This window comes from Molothrus ater, chromosome 6 (genome assembly GCF_012460135.2).
Source record: "Molothrus ater isolate BHLD 08-10-18 breed brown headed cowbird chromosome 6, BPBGC_Mater_1.1, whole genome shotgun sequence".
Classification (NCBI taxonomy): domain Eukaryota; kingdom Metazoa; phylum Chordata; class Aves; order Passeriformes; family Icteridae; genus Molothrus; species Molothrus ater.
Window position 1 is genome coordinate 59335730 of NC_050483.2, and position 17699 is coordinate 59353428.

Consider the following 17699-nt stretch of genomic DNA (forward strand, 5'->3'; position numbering starts at 1 on the left):
TGGACATGGTGACACAGCTCCTCAGTGAATGAGGACACACCTTCTGGAGACTCTCAGCCCCAGTTTCCTGCACAGGGAACAGCCACTCTTTACACAACCAGAGGTCTCCAGAGCTCCACTGCCACCAGGCCTCTTTGGGAGGGACCCTCTGACATCCTTGGGGCTGCCAGGAATGAGCACCCCTCCTGCAGTGTGAAGTCATGCAAGGAAAAGGAAAGAAACAGGACACCAGGGTGTGACAGGCAGCAACACAAAGCTGGAACCCTCAGCAGTGACAGGAGGACAGCACAGCAAGGCAGAGGAGACCCACAACAGCACTTGGCACAACATCACAACCCAAGTGGACCCCCTTGGACATCCACCAGCCAGAACCAGGCACCTGCAGAGCTCATCCAACACAGACACAGCAGCAGGAGCAGAACAGGGAGGGACCAGGGCGTGGGTGAGCAGAGCTGGGCTCACACAAATGCAGGTGAATGATCCCAAAGCAGTATCAGGGCATTTCCCACCCTAAACTGCTTTGCAGCTTGTAAAAAAGCCCAGAACCCCTTTAAAGGGAGCAGAAAGGACTTTGAGCAGCCAAAGCACAGACATGTGCCACGTCATGGCCAAAGGGCTCAAGAGGAAGACAGAAGGCAGCCAAGGGGACACACTACAAATCCTTCCCAGACAAAGCATCACCTGGGCTTACAGAAATTCTCAAGAGAATGTTGTACACAAAACATCTGCTGAACCAACTCTGCTTCACAAAACTCAGAGGTTTTGACTGGTAAACTGCAGTACAGACCAATATCTTGTTGCATTATGATTATTTCAAAGGACTGTTTGAAATCTAAGCTAATCTGGAAACCTACCAATTCCACAGATCTTTAATCTTTTATTAGCTCTATTTTTAAAGATTTTTTTTCCACTAATAACTCAAGAATTATTGAAGTAAAAAATAGTTTGATATTTTCAGAGCTTTGTAGTCAATACACCTAGCAACTGACACAATTGAAGTTTCAGAAATCCTAAACATAGCACGAATTCCACTGTAATTCATTCTTAAGGAAAAAGAAAGGCCCCAAAATAGAATTGAAATTTCAGTAAAAGACAACTTATGCACGTTTATGAACTGTGACAACTTCTGCTTTCTGCCTCTGCCTTTCCCTTTTCACATTTCCTCTCCAAAATTCAGTGGCACAGACCTATAAGAGGACACTAGAAATAATTCTGGTGCAATCCTTTCCATGTTAATAATAATAATCCTTTCCATGTTCATACTTCCACCACTGTGGAAGTATGAACTTTTCTAAAGTCCACTGGAAACGTCAGATTCAGGTTTGTTTTACAAGACTTGAATTTTTTTTAATGAAAAAACACAGGAAACATAAAATCCTGGAATGGTTTGGGTTGGAAGGGACCTTCATGATCACCTTGTTCTAATACCCTGCCATGGGTAGGAACACCTCCCACTATCCCAAGCTGCTCCAAGCCCTGTCCAACCAGACCTTGGACACTTCCAGGGATCCATGGGCAGCCACACCTTTGCTGGGCACCCTGTGCCAGGGCCTCATCATCCTCACAGAGAAGAATTTCTTCCCAATATCTAATTTAAATCTCTCCTCTTTTATTTTAAAACTGTTCCACTTTGTCCCACCCCTATCTGCTCACATAAAGAGTCACATTCCCTCTTTTTCCCAAGTCCCCTTAGGCACTGGAAGGGGCTCCAAGGTCTCCCCAGAGCCTTCTCTTCTCCAGGTGAACACTCCCAGCCCAGCTCCAGAGCAGAGGTGCTTCAGTCCTCAGAGCATCTTTGTGGTCTCTGCTCTAACAGGTCCAAAAAACAACTTTATAATAAAGACAGAAAAAGGAAAAAATACCTACATTGCTCCCTAACCCAATATTCCCATTGCTCCCTCCAGCACAAACAGTATTTTCTTGTCAGAGTTTCCCCTCTTGGACAAAATGGAGAAAATATGAATAAACCCCACCAAATCACTAAGAAGTGAAGCAGAAAATAAGGAGCCCACAGCTGTGGTTTAGAAGGGATGGTTTAAGTGAGCCAGATTTGGAGCTTTGGGGATTGTGACCCTGCTGTGGAAATCCTCAGCACTTTACAAACCGAATGTGCCACTCCAGAGCTCCCCCTCATCCCCCTGGCTTTCAACAACCAATTCTCTCCCAAAAGCCAGCTGCAGCCCAAACACTGAATTACCAAAGCAATCACCAATGTTGAGCCCTCACCCTTTGACATCTCTCACCAATTCTCTATGAGCTTGCAGGAAATCATTTCAAACAGCTCCCTCAAGAAAAGAAGTTTCAAGCTTTAGTTTTTTCCATCCCAAGCCATCCCTGCACTATTTCATAGCTCTGATAATTATACCACTGACTAAATCTCCAACTGGGAATAGCTGTTTTTATCATCACTATTAAAAACAGTCCCTCACACTGTTAGGAATCTGGAAATTCACTGGAGCTGCATCCCACCCTTCGGCCTCTCAAAACACTACAGAGCAATGAAAGTATGTGCTGAAACCAGAGGATCCCTGTGCTGAGCAACTCCTGTAATTTCTGGGGAACTGGAACTGCTTCCTAAGTGAACCATGGAGGCTTGGTTATTGATTTTAGCAGGGCAAGTGGCACCAGAGCTCTGAAAGTCAAAGTTTTCCATATTGGACTGGGAAAGTTTAGTTACTTTTAGAAATGCAGCAGTGACATGCATGCTAAAAGGCTCCTCACATTCACCTAGTTTTGTAGTTTTTATGCTTTTTTAAAAAAAATTAAAGTAAAAAGATCATCTGCAGTTTTCCTTTCCTAAAAGCACATTATCTTGGTTTTTACACCTTGGCCAGAAGAGTGACTGTCAGCTCTCAGAGAAGCAGCGAGATGCAGAAAAACAAGAGTTGAAAGAAAAGCGGATTTAAAAAACAGCTTTTAATTATCTGAAGGTACGGTTGCCAAGTAGACAGCAAAGAGGCTGTGCATCATTTACAGATGGGAAAATTCCCCCAGGTTGATTTCACAGCCAATTACAGTGGATTAACCTATTAGGAAGAATGAAATAGATATATATTTTTTGGTGGATGCAAGTTTCAACAGCTTAAAAAATCATTGCCGCTGGTACTTTGATACATAGGATCAGCAATCTGTTTTATCACACTTCAAGTCATCACCATCCATAAACACACCCTAGAAAAAAACCTCACCCTCTTTTTTAATGCATCTCCTGTCATTATTTCCTTCTCAGAGAACAGCATCTCTCTTGGCTCCCCACTTTGGGTATCACTTCATACATCAATACTTCTTTTATTGCTGTTAAAGAGAAACATCTAACACCTTCAAGCTGTTTTACACACACCTTTGCACACACATCTATTATTATATCTGCCAGATGCCACTGTATAAGGTATTTGTCAAACAGAAAAGCACCAAAGCACTGATTTTCAGCTTTCCAGGATCCCTCTGCTAAATCCTGGGTGTGCCTACTTTTGTTTGGTATCAAGTTCCTCCTGCTGGCTCCGCTGCAAGAGCAAGCTACAGGGATAGTTAAGTTTTTCCCCACCACCAAAAACATCTGTTCCTTTTCTGAGTTCTCCAGACTTCCTTCCCCTTGACTGTATCATAAAGGCTCTCTTTTCAGCAAGGCTGCCTTCCTGATAGTCCATCACCATTATCTTCTTGTTCTCTACAGAGCAGCTTGAATCACTGGGTCCTGCAGAGCTCCCAGTCCTTTCAGCTCAAGGCCAGGATCTGAATTCAAGCATCATGATTTACAGAGAGGGTTGTTAAACTCCTTCCCTGATTCTTTTTTACCACTTCACAGTTTCCTGTCCCGGGAGGCAACCAAACTGCTACAAGAAATGCCAGTTTCTGTTAAATGTCCTCAATTCCTGTGACACTGAGCATTTAAAACAATCACATTACTTGCAAATCTTGTACTATAACAGCTTTTACCCACAAAGTGCAGAGATGAGCAGAAATTGCTTTAGCACCAAGGAGTGTGAGTTGGTTATTTGCTGCATCTCACAGCATTTCTAGTTAACATTCAGCCTTGGCACGACCCACCATCCGCTCGGGCACACAGCACAATGTCACCCCTCAAAACCCCACTGTTCAACCTAAAGGCACTTTTTTTCTTTTTTTTAAATCCTTTTTTTTTTACTTTAAGGGTGCATCAGCTGCTCACTGAAAGTGGGAATGCTTCATTTAGCACACACACACACACACACTTGTTAAACTGCTCACAGCATGCAAATAAAACACTGCATTGTGCAAAAGTCATTCAGTCTCCCCATCCGTAGATATGAGCAATGGAACTGAGGCCAGGAAAGAGAAACTTGGAACAACGTGCAAATATTTCAGTCCCTTATTCCCAGTATTCACATCCCAGGCTAAAGCCCACAGCCCTGTCATGCTGAGGGGTGACCATGTTTAAGGATCTGCCCTGTGCAGTGGGTGGGAAAACGACCATTATCTGTCCTGCCCCTGGACTGCACCCTTTTATTTGTAGTTATTACTGCAAACTGCCTTTTTTTCCAGACAATGGTTGTGTTATTATAGGTACCTTCATGCCGTGCCAAAGCACATACACACAGCAATTCAGAACAATCAGCCTTGTTTTCATGGGAGCAAAGGTTGCAGCCAAATGAAATGGGTGGAGATCACATTAAACAATCTTGGAATCTGCTAATAGGATATAGGAAAATGTGACCATAATGCAGATGCGGAGTTCCCCTTTCACCTTCCAATGTTATGGATAAAATAAAAGCTTTGGAAAACCAATTAAACTGTTTGAACAACATTAAGCAAGTCAAAGTATTCTCAGGGTGCTTACAAGACCACTGAGAGGTTCTTTAAAATTAAAAGAAAGCACTGCCCTTTCAAAGCTCTGGAACCAGAGAGCATTTCCCCACCCCAGAAACAATGATCTCTGCCACCACCTGTTATAAAGATACAGGAAACCTGCAAGTCCTCTGCTTCTCCATGGTGAAGAGAAGCTCATCAAGACAATTGCTCCTGCCTTAGAGACAGAATCAGCCCCTCCTCTAAGTGGGGAATTTGCACACTGAGGCACCTTGGTTGGTCAGCTGTAACCTGCATTCCCCTTGTTTGCTTTTGAGATGTGCATTAGTCAGCTTTCTCCTCCACAAATCTGATTGTGCCTCTGCATGATCGTGCACTGAAGTAATGTCCTTGAGAGTGTGACATCAGTCTGTTGCCATGGCAATGCACAGGGCAGTCCAAAATTCAGTATTATGGCATCACTGCAGGATCAGACAGCAGAACAAGCCAACGCCTGAGAGCTGGTTAATGCAGCACGAACAGCAGAGACATTTCAATCTAAATGTTAAAGTGTAACTGCACTTCATCACAATATTCTTTATAAATATGCCTGGAAGCCTCAAGAAAGACAATCCAGAAGGTCACTGAATTGAAGAAACGGGCAAACCATCATGCATCACTAAAAAGAAGGGCAATATGTTTCCAAGGATGGCCACCAAGTATGAAGAAAGCTCAGTTCAGCTCTCTGAATAGAAACCACCATCTGTTCCTAAGGCAACACCAGATCTTCCTAAAGACATCAGCATCCACAGAGAAACAGGGATGGTCCCTCAGCACCCCAAACCAAGTGTTAGCTTGCACCCAGTTTTTCTGGAAATCAGAGACTGGAGGATCACAGCACTGTCAGCCCTTTCAAAGGGACAGCATTACATAAGACACAGTTCTTCAATTTAAGCTTTGAAGCAAAGATCAGCACATCATTAACCCAACCTGTAACAAAGCTATAGAGTTTAAAAATGGTGGTACCTTCCAAGAGTTGTTATTCCATGTAGGGTTAGACATTACAGTTCTGTAGGTTCCTTACACACTCAGGAGAATGGCATTTCTGAAGAGCAAAAGGGAAGGAAAAAGGAAATTAGTGACAGAGTAAAGGTATTAACAACCACTACCCAGCTCCTAAAACCCAAAAGATCCAGTTTGCCCAGAGCAAAGGGCACATGGGAACAACAATCCATGCACTGCTGACGTGGAGAACCACCAATTCAAGATCTTCAGTGCTGACTGATCGAGTACACCCCAAAACCAGCCCAGTGGCTGGGCAGAAGCCAATTTGGCACCATGAGAGCCCAGGGAGCACAGATAGCAGAGAGGAGGGACTGCCAAGCCCCCCAGAAACCACACTGGACCCTTTCTTTACCTGCTCCTCTGTTCCCATCAAGCACACACGTTTTGGGGTCGGGGTGTGGATTCCCAGTGGCTGCTGTGACACCCAAATTCCCCAAGCCCCTGGAGTGCCAGGGCTGCTGCACGTCAGCTTCCGAGTAACGCGGCCCCTCCCCGCACGCTTGGCTGGTTTCATTTCGCCTCCTTCCGCTTTCCCTTATTAATCCACACCTCTCCAACAGCTCACACAACACTTCCTTCTGCAGAGCTGACCTCCAGCCTTCCCATAACCCCAGGTGCACACACAGTTTCTTCACACTGCCATTAATGAGGCACATTTCATGTCCTCCACACGGATGCAGCCCTCACCCACTTTGAACCCCTCCACCCATGTCCCTGGCTGTAATTACCCCATCCCTCCTTATCTAACACCCAGCACAAGCCTCGGGGCTGGGAACCTCTGTTTGTTTGGCTCTGCAGTGTCACACACCCCAGTGGTGTTGTATAAATAAATTCCACAACCTGTTGGAGCCTGAGCTTGATGGAGACTCGAATTATCCCCATTTCCAAGTGACTGCTGCAAATACCTTCGCTCGCTTACGCAATCGGCCACCAAGGCAGCTCCAGGGCCAAACACCACGACAGCCAACTGCTCCCACGGGCCACAACTGCACAGAAAACAACTTAAATCCCTCTGCTTTTAAACACAAACTGCAGATTAGAAAGGGATGAGACAGGCAGAAGCAGACAGCTCTTGGAAATGTGCCTCTGCCTGTCACCTGAAGGACAGGTTCCATGTGCCGGTGTCACCTCTCAGCCACCACAGCACCCAGGCTTTGCCACAACCTTTAACACTCAGCAGGTTACCCAGTCACAAGTCTGAAGTACCAGGGAGGATAAGATTCTGGAAGCAATTTTGAGCCAAATGGATTTCAGAGCAAAATAAAGCCAGCAGGCTTCATCTCCATGGAGCTACTGCAACACAACATAGGGTGAACAAGTCACTCAGGGCAGAGGTCTTTCTTATTAAGAACCTAGTAAATTCAGATTAAAGTCAGACAACTTTTCCCCCTCCCTCATATAAAAATCAGATGCTATCCAGCCTGAGGAATCAATCCAGCTTCTGCAATAAGGAAAACCTGCTCACAGCCACATGACACCACACACAATCCATAGGATTGTGGCCCTTCAGGTACTCATTAAAAACTTTTTCCCTAGAAAGGTCTCCAGTAACAATTTGCCTTCCATTCATTTTCTGCAGTGAAGATGGATGGTGACTAAGTACTGGATATGGAAGCACATGAGGAGTCCCAGTGCAGCCAGGCCAGGCCATAAACACACCAGTGTAATCCCATGGACATTGCCCAAGTACCCACCTGCTCCCATGTGCTGATTCCAACAGCACAGGGGCCATCAAACCCCTGAGTCAAACACCAGGAAGACAAGAAGGAAGCACTGAGGCACTCCATGACCATTAAAAGGCAAACAGAAGCCAGAGAAGAGCCAAGGCTGGGTGTATGTGATGGTGTCTACAGGTGGAGGAATTTTGCTCTCTCTTAGGAAGGAGCTGTGCTTTGCTGATGCTTCCTGACTACCCAGCTGAACCTCCCGTCCATGGGTGAGTCCCTTTCCACCTGGATTACCCTTGGAGCAGCTTGGCCAGCATGAAACATATCACAGCCCATTTTTTGGCTTCTTTTCCCTACAAAGCCAAGGCATTCAACCTCTTAAAAAGGCAGCGTGGCACCTGTGCTCCCAAATGAGACACATCCTAAAACCTTCTCCTAAACAAACCACGAGCAAAGAGCACTGTGGGGTCAACATCCCCAGCAGGTGGGGGTCAGGCAGCCCTGCCAGGTAACACTCCAGGCCTGAACCTCATTTTTATTTAGGCAATACCCAATCCAACCTGCCAGCCTCCTGGCCCTGCAACATCAGTGGCTAGAAAGGGATGCAGGAGTCTGATCAGCTACAGACTCTCAGCAAAAATGTATTTTTCGCCAATACAAATAACTAAATACCTCTTAAAAAAAAAAAAAAAAAAAAAAAATGATGCAGTTTATCTCATTAAATAAGTCACACTGCTCCTATCAAAGCACAGATCCACTACAGTACACAATGCACAGGTTGGTTTGCAAAGCATGTTTGGGCTTTTCCCTCTGAAAGCCACCCTAAAAATGTAAGATTCAATTAAGGAGGCCTTGTATTCTTTGTTCCTTTAAAATTCACCCCCACTTCACCTTATTCATTCCCAGAGCTTAATGCTGCAGTTGGATCTACACCATCAACCCTATCAGCCAAGTTACCACCAACACAACCAAACCTCAACTTACAAAACTATTAACTTTCACAAAGAGCATCACATTTTCTTTCCCAAAACATTTAACCTGCTCACAAATACCTGCCTTAGTGCATGACCATCCTCCCATTGTCCTGGAGTGAGTTAGCAGGCTTGCAGCAAAACACAGGGAGAGCCAAGCACGCTCTGGCCCTGGCCAAGCAGAGCCTGCAAGAACAGACCCCCTTTGGGGCAGCGACAGTTGAGGTCAATTTAATGGGAAAACAAACTACTTTTCCATTCAAGTCCAAAGCAGAGACAAAGAATTTTATGTGGCTCACATTGCACAGTCAGCTGTCTTTTTAGGAAAGGATCAGATTTAATGGTTCTGTGGCAGTCCAGAAAAAATGAGCCTGAAGAGAGTTGAAGGTTTGGCCGGTGCTGCACTGTGCAAAGTCCAGGCACTTGTCTGGGGTGATCTTGTGGTCTTAAATAGGTACCTTAAAGTCATCATCATCAACAGCAGCTCCAGGTATTTTATGAGGCCCTGGCACAGGGTGCCCAGAGAAGCTGTGGCTGCCCCTGGATCCCTGGAAGTGTCCAAGGTCAGGTTGGATGGGGTTGGAACAACCTGGAATAGAGGAAAGTGTCCCTGCCCATGGGAGGCGGTTGGAACAAGATGGGCTTGAAGGTCCCTCCCAACCTAAACATTCTGGGATTTTATGATTTCCCAGGGTTCAGCCTGGAGTACAAATTCACTTTTGCCCCATTTCAAAGAAAGGCAAAATCTCTCTCCCAAGCTCTGCCTGACACTTCTCTTTTGCATCACATGGGCTGCATTTCACACCATTTCCACACCAGAGAACCAAAATGAGGCAGTGCTTCGACGTGACCACCCTCACCACAGGGACTCATATTCTGAAGCAGCAGAGATGTGCTCAGGCTCTTTCACTTGACTGTTTCAGGGCCTAATGCAGACAGAGCAGCTAATTAACATGTATTGCTATGGAAAGGAATATAATCCAAACCTTCACTGGTTTATATCTAAACCCTCTGAGACATCTAACGTCAAAGCTAAACAGATCTTCACCTGGCAAACATTTGGAGAGCCTTCAACTGAAGCTTCCAGGTATGGGAATGCAGTATTTTAGGATATTTTTGCTACATACACTGGGGACATACCTCTAACACAAAGCCCAGAGAATCATCATGACAGCTGCAAAAACAACTTTGTCCTGGCTGACATTCACATAACGAAATTACAGTTTCACTCCAGGGAAAAAGGAAAAAGCACTTAAGTTTTGTTTAGATTGAAGTGCTGCGAGCCACGCCACTTATCTGCTATCAGAGCAGATTGCAGGGCTGCTCCAATGACTATTCTGTAATGAAGTAACTGGAATTGGAAGGTATGCAATTAGTCCTATCTCCTCCTCCTCTGCCACCTCCCTATCGAGAAGAAAACCAGCACAGACGTTATCACCTCTCCCTGGAGCTCTGCTACCCTCATCACTTAAAATACCCACAAAGCAAAGTAGGGCTGTCACTTACAAGCTGCTAACAAGCCTGGCTTGGCCCTGACTGGCAGCAAAGGTGATATTCTCAGCATCTCCCCAGGAGAAAGCTACAGGGTTACCTAATGGGATGCTTTCTCAGGTACCCACACACACATCCATATTAAGCCTAACATGCCTGCATTTAGCTATTTTAGTAAAAGCAAACCACTTTTGAGAGGGGAGAATAAAAAAAGCACTGCTGTTCCAAGTAGCTTTAGGTTAAAGCATCTCTCACTAATCCTCCTGGGTATGACCACTGGGAAGGAATAGATTAAACTCAGGACACAGGTATCACTTGCTGGCACTCTGGGTAGTTTTACTGACTGCAGCCTGGCTCATTTTACCCGGGTTATTTACCCTTCCTTCCCCTAAAGAGCTCTGCTTTATGTCTGTAAAATGGTATATGGAACTTTCCCATAACTGCAGCTAAGAGATGGAAGATGCAAGAAGGCCCCAGACAGCCCACAGCCAAATGGAAACTGAGTGAATCCCTGATTCCAAACTGCAAGTCTGATAAAATACAACCTGACATTTATTCAGGCTCAAAAGCTCACTCATCTCTTCCCCTCCACCCCAGTGATACCCACTGGTCTAATTAAAGACAAGGCTTCTCTCAGCAGCCTCTGCCTTACCTATATCCCAGTCAAGTCTCTCTATCTGTGACCCAAGGAGCACAGGGGGGAGCTAGGGGATAGGGGGCATTCCCCAAATCCTTAAAATAAAATAAAAATATTAAAATAACCTTAAAATCACCATTAAAGCAACATCAACAAACTTGCTCTGTATAGGTCCACTAGAGATGCAGCAATTTTCACTCAGTGAATTCACTCCATTGAGTGAATTTCTCTCAGGAAAATGTTGAGGAATAAGTGAAAACCAAGTTTTTCCCAATTTCTTAAAAACATTTTCCCAAAGACAATGGGCCATCCCTGCAGGATGCACTGGCGCCTTCACTTGGTAGGATTCAGTCAGGTCAGGGATGGCATTGTGTTAACCTCACAAAATCCACACACAACCCTTTCCTTGCTCCATACATCTACTGATCCAAACGAGGAAAAAGGGCTTAAAAAAAACCCTTTTAAGGCAAGAAGAGCGTGCAGAATGGCAGCAGAGACATTTGCTACAAAGGTATGTAAACTACTGCTCTTTATCCTACAATTTACCCCATGGCCTCCAGCTGACACATCAGCTGACACCATCTGAAAAACCCCATAAGTAGCTAAAGCTGAACAAAGCAATCATTAGGAAAACTGGTTTAGTCCACTGCTGGTGGCATCCCCTAAATGTCCTCTCCATGGAGGAAGCATGACTCAGACTGCTCTGGGCTCCCATCCACAGCACAGGCTGCAAAGCTGCATTGAAAAGAGAATTCCCAGTAACTTCTACCAAAGTCACGTCTCCAACTCCTTCTGCTGAGAGACCAATTCGAAGTGAGATGTTTTATATTTTAATATGACTACATCTGCAGTCCTACTGCATCTAAAAAAATCCATAAGCACTTTAAGAGAAATACAGGAACTTTTTTTTTTTCCTTAACACATGGAAGATGGATTCATTGCTATCAGTAATCCTCCCACAGCCCCAGTTTCAGAAGGAGCTGCAGATTCACAGAGATTTCACCCACAAAAACAAGCACTCTTTGCATCACCTCATTCATCTGTTTATTAAGATAAAGTTACCTCATTAAAAAAAAAAACAAAAAAAACAATGGTAGAGTGTTATCCTTCTTTTAGAGAGGAAATAAAGTGAAAAAATGCAAGGAACTAAGTCTGTCCCACACCTGCTGGCAAGCTCTGGTGCCCTGATGGTCAAACTGAGGTGTAGAAATCCACTTTCAGGCAACAAGATTTCCTTAAGGGTGAGGTTTCTTCTAGAATTCCCTTCCCAAGTGCCTGACACTTGTGTCCAGGTACCTTGCCTTGCATGTCCTCAGTGCTCAGCAGTGGATCCTCCTCTCCCCAGCACCAGGACACGTGCAGGAAGCCAGAAAGGGAATAGAAATTAATAGGATGAATAGAAAAATGAATAGAATAGAAAATGAACGAAAAAATCACAATAAACATCATGGCAAAGCCAGAGCCTCCTTTCAAGCAGGAGAAGAAGGGGCAGTTCTGCATGCACATTTCCAGGGAGCTTGTCTCAGCCTCAGCAGTCAGGGTGGGAGGAAGCACAGAAGCTCTGAAGACATAAAAACATTAAAAGACCCAACACAAGAGCAAAGGCTTCATGATGGGAAGGATTTTTAGACTCTGCAATAAAGGTGAAGCTCAGAACAAAGACCTCAATTAAGAGTTTCATAAATGAAAAGAGAACTGGGGTGCTCTGGAAGCACAAGAACATAATTAATCCACAATGCAACACTGGCCACTATCACTGATGCACAAGTCCTGCTTGAACCCAGGGTCCAAACTCTTTATTTTAAAATACAGCCTGCAGTATGCCACATCTCAGAAAGCCAGACCACAGGCACAAACCAGGAGCCTGTCTTTGAAGTTCAGATACACCAGAAAATGACTTCACCTCCCTAGATGCAGAGGGGATAGTGCTGCCTTTGATGCTACAAGAAATTTTGGTCTTAAACTGCCCAAGGACTTCAAATTGGGTGTTGCAGCATGGCAGCACTCAAGCCTACACATACACACGAATGTAATTATGCCTGGTCTAGACTTGGGGGGAGGGAAAAAAAAAAAAGAAAAAGTATTTTCAGTGATGTTAGCACGCAAAGAAAATAATAGCACATACAAAGAAACCTCTAGGGTGACTTATGAAGAAGATTTTATGCTTGGCTTTCTGCCAATTAGAGAGGAATTAAAGAGTCTGGCAATATAACCCCGCTCATCCCAAGGAAGAAAATGCATTTTTAAGTGGTCAACAGAGCAAGAGGGATGAGAAAAGAGGAACAAAGACTCGGGAGTGCAACTGCACTGAGCAACATGGGAAGTTTCTGATGTTACTGAGACAGAAAGTGGGCACAAATAATTCAAATTTTAAAATTAATCCAGTCTATTGCCTCCAAAAGAAAATCAGCATGTAACAGCTGACTCCAAATGACAGCATTCCAATAAAGCAGACAGTATTTTTTGCTATAAAATTCCAACTGCTTCAATATTTTACAGATTATCCACCTCCACTGACTGCCAACCAGCAAAATCAGTGAAAGGTGGAGGTCACAAAAACAAAAGCAAACCAAGTGGAAAAGGCATGGCTAGACAGCTTGGGAAGCTGAAAACGTGTCAAAATAAAGTCTTTGAGAAAGAAAGAAAGAAAATTTAGTAGCTATCTGCAATGATGAATTTATATCCAAACTCTTTGGAGCTTAAAAATTCATATCATAAGACCAGCTTTTACCAGAATTAGGACCAGACTTGACATGCCCCAGTTTCCCCAAGGTTACTTTTGGAAATGCATATACTCTTAAAATATTTCAAGTGCTCTTCTCACACTGCAGAAGAGCAACCAAAACCTACCTTCTAATTTTACTTTTTTTGAATTATTTTTTTAACAAGAACTTAACTTCAACACTTTTTTTATCTGAATGACAGAAGGAATTTTGTGTCACATTGCAGGTTGAAAGTTACTGGAAATGGCAGCAAGCTGCTGTTGCTTATATAAAGTCATTGCAAGGAAAATACAAAAGAAGCTACTGAAGCTTTCAAAATCAAACCCTGTAAAACAGCAAAACCACAAAATGAACCAGAAGCAGCTTAGGAGTTGCTAGGGATGTTTAAAGTTAATAAAAATTCTAAATTAAATGGCTGCCGCTTAGGTTTGCCAAAAAATTATGCAAATTTCCAAAGTTCATAGATAGTAATTAGCACAGCAAAAAGCAGGTCCCAAATAAGTGATGAAGTTAGCCTCACTCTTATTCCTCCAGCAGATGGAATTAGCTATGTGTGAAGCTATTTTTTTTTTGCAATTGAAGATTAAACATATTATCCTGAATATCAATTCTGGAAGTACAGCACTTTGGATATATGCATTCATGGAATATGCAAAAGTCAGCCTGAATCCTCCTTTGCCATCATTCTGAGCAGGACACTGAAGAGGCTGGGGGAAGCTTTACATATTTAAGACTTCATTTTTCAAACTGATTGCTGACAACTTGGTTGAGACAAGTTCTCTCAAAGTACATTTAGAGTTAATAGTCCAAACAGGTTTTTCCAAAGAAAAATGTCTTCCTTGACTGAAAATACATCCTCTTGATGTGCTAAATTGACTGATCACAAAAAGTCACCCAAACTGCAAGTCCAAACAACGTGTGTCAGCAAAGACTCTTGGGTTTGCCCCTTCCTTCTCCAAAACCTGGTTCAGAGGCATGCCCATCACACACCGTGTGATACAAATTCACCTTTTCCATCCCTGGGGTGGATTTGCCCCTTGCTTCACATTGGAAAAGACACAACCTTCCCCTCAGCCCTGGGCTGAACCTCGTGTGTGCCCTTGACCAAAGTACTGTGTTCCATATTCTCAATTTAATTTCTCCAGCTCTGGAGCCCAGGGCTCTCCCACCACAGCAAATTCCTCTCAAAGAGGCTGAAAGACCCAGCAATTTTAATTTTAGGCTGCATTTTATCTTTCTTAGAACTGCACAGGCCATGAAGGCTCATATCAACACATCCATCCAGTTTAGGGGGCACCACCCAGCAGCAGCAGGAGAGTCTTGAGAAGGGGCAGGGAGAGCAACCAAAACCAAGTTACTGCACTGATCACAAAGAAAGTGGATAAGCCTCTTCCTAAAGACCAGCTTCCAAGCAGAAAACTGGTAAAAGAAATAAAAAACAACTACAAGTCTCTTTCTTCCTACATGAATATTACTTTCTGGGAGCCTAGAAAAGATTTCTAGAATCTGTGTGTGTTACAAAAAGAACCCAAAACTTACATAATTAAAGGAACATAGGGAGGGGAAAGTAAAATTTAATGCTAATTTCAAAGTCAAGTAAGTGACACCCTGGATTGAATACTATTAACCAAAATTGTGCAAGTTAAAAGTGGATGTACTGAAAGCAGCAGAAACCCTGCCCGCAACAAAATGAGAATTCTCTTACAAAAATACTTCTGTGGCCAAATGAAACACTGAGTTTAAGTAAGAAAGCAAGCACTTACACCTATCATGCTCTCCCCCTCTTCCTTCTCATCTAGGGAGTCTCATTTATCTCAAAGCAATCTAAAGAAAACACTTTGATTTTTAAAGTCAGAAAAGCTGCAGAAATTACAGCCCTGTCTGGCATGAACAAATAGTATTTCTGAAATCAAAAGAAGATTCTCCAAGTTAGGGGAAGGGCAAAAACAGGCCTGAATAACTTACTCTGCACAGCCCAATTCCTGCCAAAACAGTTCTGTAAATCCCATGGTAGTTCAGATAATTTCCATTCTTAGAGCAAAAAAAAAAAAAGCTAGATCGAACATTAGCAACATTAATTGTGTGATATGACCTGAATGATACAAGAACAAGCAGTTAAGTGAACCACAGCATCTGCTGAATTTTTAATCACTAGTTGTTTTGCTGCAAGGCAGAAGAACACTGTATATCAGCTCCCAAGCACTGCATGGAATGGCACATTAGGACAGCAAGATTTTAACTGGCAGCAATTCTGCCTCCCTGCCACCCAAATGCCATCACTGTGCTGTGAACTGCAGACAGAGCAGCTTCTAAAGCAGGATTATTTTTTAATCACACAGGAGAAAAAAAAAAATAAAGAACCGGCACTATTTTCTGCTCCCCAAGATACCAGTCAGCCATTTCTAATTTTTTGTTTTAAAGCTGACACTTTATTAACAGCCATTTATGTGTCCCTCTGTAGTTTATTTCTACTCTCCAAACAGCTTGAAGCAGTCATGAGGCTGCCCAGCAGCAACTTGCTACTAAAGAGGTGGTTGAAGCTGGGATGTGTAGGAAGGTGATCTATGTAAACATTCCTATTAGCCCTGTACTGCAACAGGAGGAGCAGCTGCAACACGTTGGGACACACCTGAGCTATATTTAATCCATCTCTCCCTGACACCCAAATTTGGACAGCCAGGTCATGGTACCACTGATGCTCATCCTGTACCTCCACCAGACTGTCCTGCTGTGATTTCTCTGTGTTTGATACCCAAAATAGTTAAATAAACCAACCACCATGCCTACAGTGGTAAATACAGCTCCAGTTATGCTCTAGGCATAAAACTGCAACAGCAGGATTAGCAAGTGATACAGCAGATATTCCCCTTCCACAATAAAGACCAAAAAAAAAGTTATTTGGGGAATAAACACTAAATCCACAACTACAATGTGAATTCCAAACACAAATCCCACAATTTCAGGCAAAATCTGAACTATGGACAATTAGTTGGTTTTATATTTTAGGGGTGAAAAAAGGACATTTGAAAAAACAGGACAACACTCCTACACTAAAGAAAGACTGTCACACTGACTTTAATAGACTCTAAGTTTAATAAGTTAATAGAATCAAAATAGCTTAGAAAACAAGCCAGTAAAATATGGTACAAATAAAAATGGAGCAGCCACACATACCAAAGCAGCATTCCTGTGCCCTCCTTCCTGCAGAGCTTACAGAAGAGGATCTCTAACCCACAACTTTCACTGAACCAGAATTTCCTTCAAAAGCCCAAATCTATGGATTGGAACATCCAGTGATAAATCCAGTAACCAAATAATCCACAAGAGAAAAAAAATCTCAGCAGACAAGGGCAAGAGAGATGCTTCCCAGGCTATGTTATCTTTCATGATAGGTTTGGGATCAGTCCTGTGTTTTTCTTATAGGTTCAACCATCAGATCCAAGAAAAGCTGCTCTCTTCTCTGAAACCTGGTATCAAACCTGCAACAGGAATATTGAAATATGCCCTAGCTGCTGGGAATACAACAACCTCTGTGTGTGTGAGGATTATAGCAAAATGCTGCTTGGGTTATGCTACAGGGGCAGCCAGAAATGAAAATAACACATGGTGAAGAAGGTGTTGACACCTGGAACCTCAGGGAGTGTCATTACCCAGGCAGGGTCGTGCATCCACTGCACAGCTCTCACCTTCACATCACCCAAACCTAACCCGGCCCCTCCACACCCTAAAACCACAGTCCTTCCTGGAGCTGCAGAGCAGCCTGTGATAAACACCCACAGCACAAGCTTCGAGATGAGCTTCCAAATTTAAGAGACACAGAAAGATGTTTTATAACCTCTAAGTCACTCAGCTGCAGCTCAGCACTTAACAAGCCACTCACAATTCTTCTCCAAATGGGGAAAAGATTTTAAAGAGCATTTAGTGCAAGTGAAACATCCCCAGCTTTCTCCTCAGCCTCTGGTCGCTCTCCAATTAAATATGAAAGCGACAACTTAGTCCCACTGAGCACGCAGGATGATTTTAAAACAGTGGTATTAAATCAAACCCCACAACTTTTCACACCTATTAAATTGTTATTCTGTCATTAGGAGGGGAGATTTTGATAAGCACGATGCAATTAACAGACAGTGCCTTTGTTACCAGGCTGCTCGTGATGAAGCCCAGGCTCCTTGACATTCCATTTCTTCCCCTCAAAGGCTCTGTGCTACAGCAAATTTATGGGTTTTAGCATGTAAGAGGAGAATTGGGCAGGTTACCTTCAAAATCAGTCAATAAGGCCCTTTCACTCAGGCTGGGGGAAGGCGGGTGGCTGCTGGAAATCAACACAAGGCGCTCCCTTCCCCCTCCCCTCAGGACCCAAAAATGCTGCGTTCAAAACACT

At 43.6% G+C, this 17699-nt stretch overlaps 1 protein-coding gene across 7 annotated transcripts in view; it reads right to left on the reverse strand.

Moving 5' to 3' along the window:
- Nucleotides 1–17699, reverse strand: part of FBXO34 (F-box protein 34) — a 39348-nt gene that overhangs the window by 19873 nt on the left and 1776 nt on the right. For all 7 annotated transcript variants that reach the window (XM_036385149.2, XM_036385148.2, XM_036385146.2 and 4 more), the window contains exon 2: nt 5791–5869. The gene's annotated coding sequence lies outside the window, so the exon portion shown is untranslated. The remainder of the gene's footprint in view (nt 1–5790; nt 5870–17699) is intronic.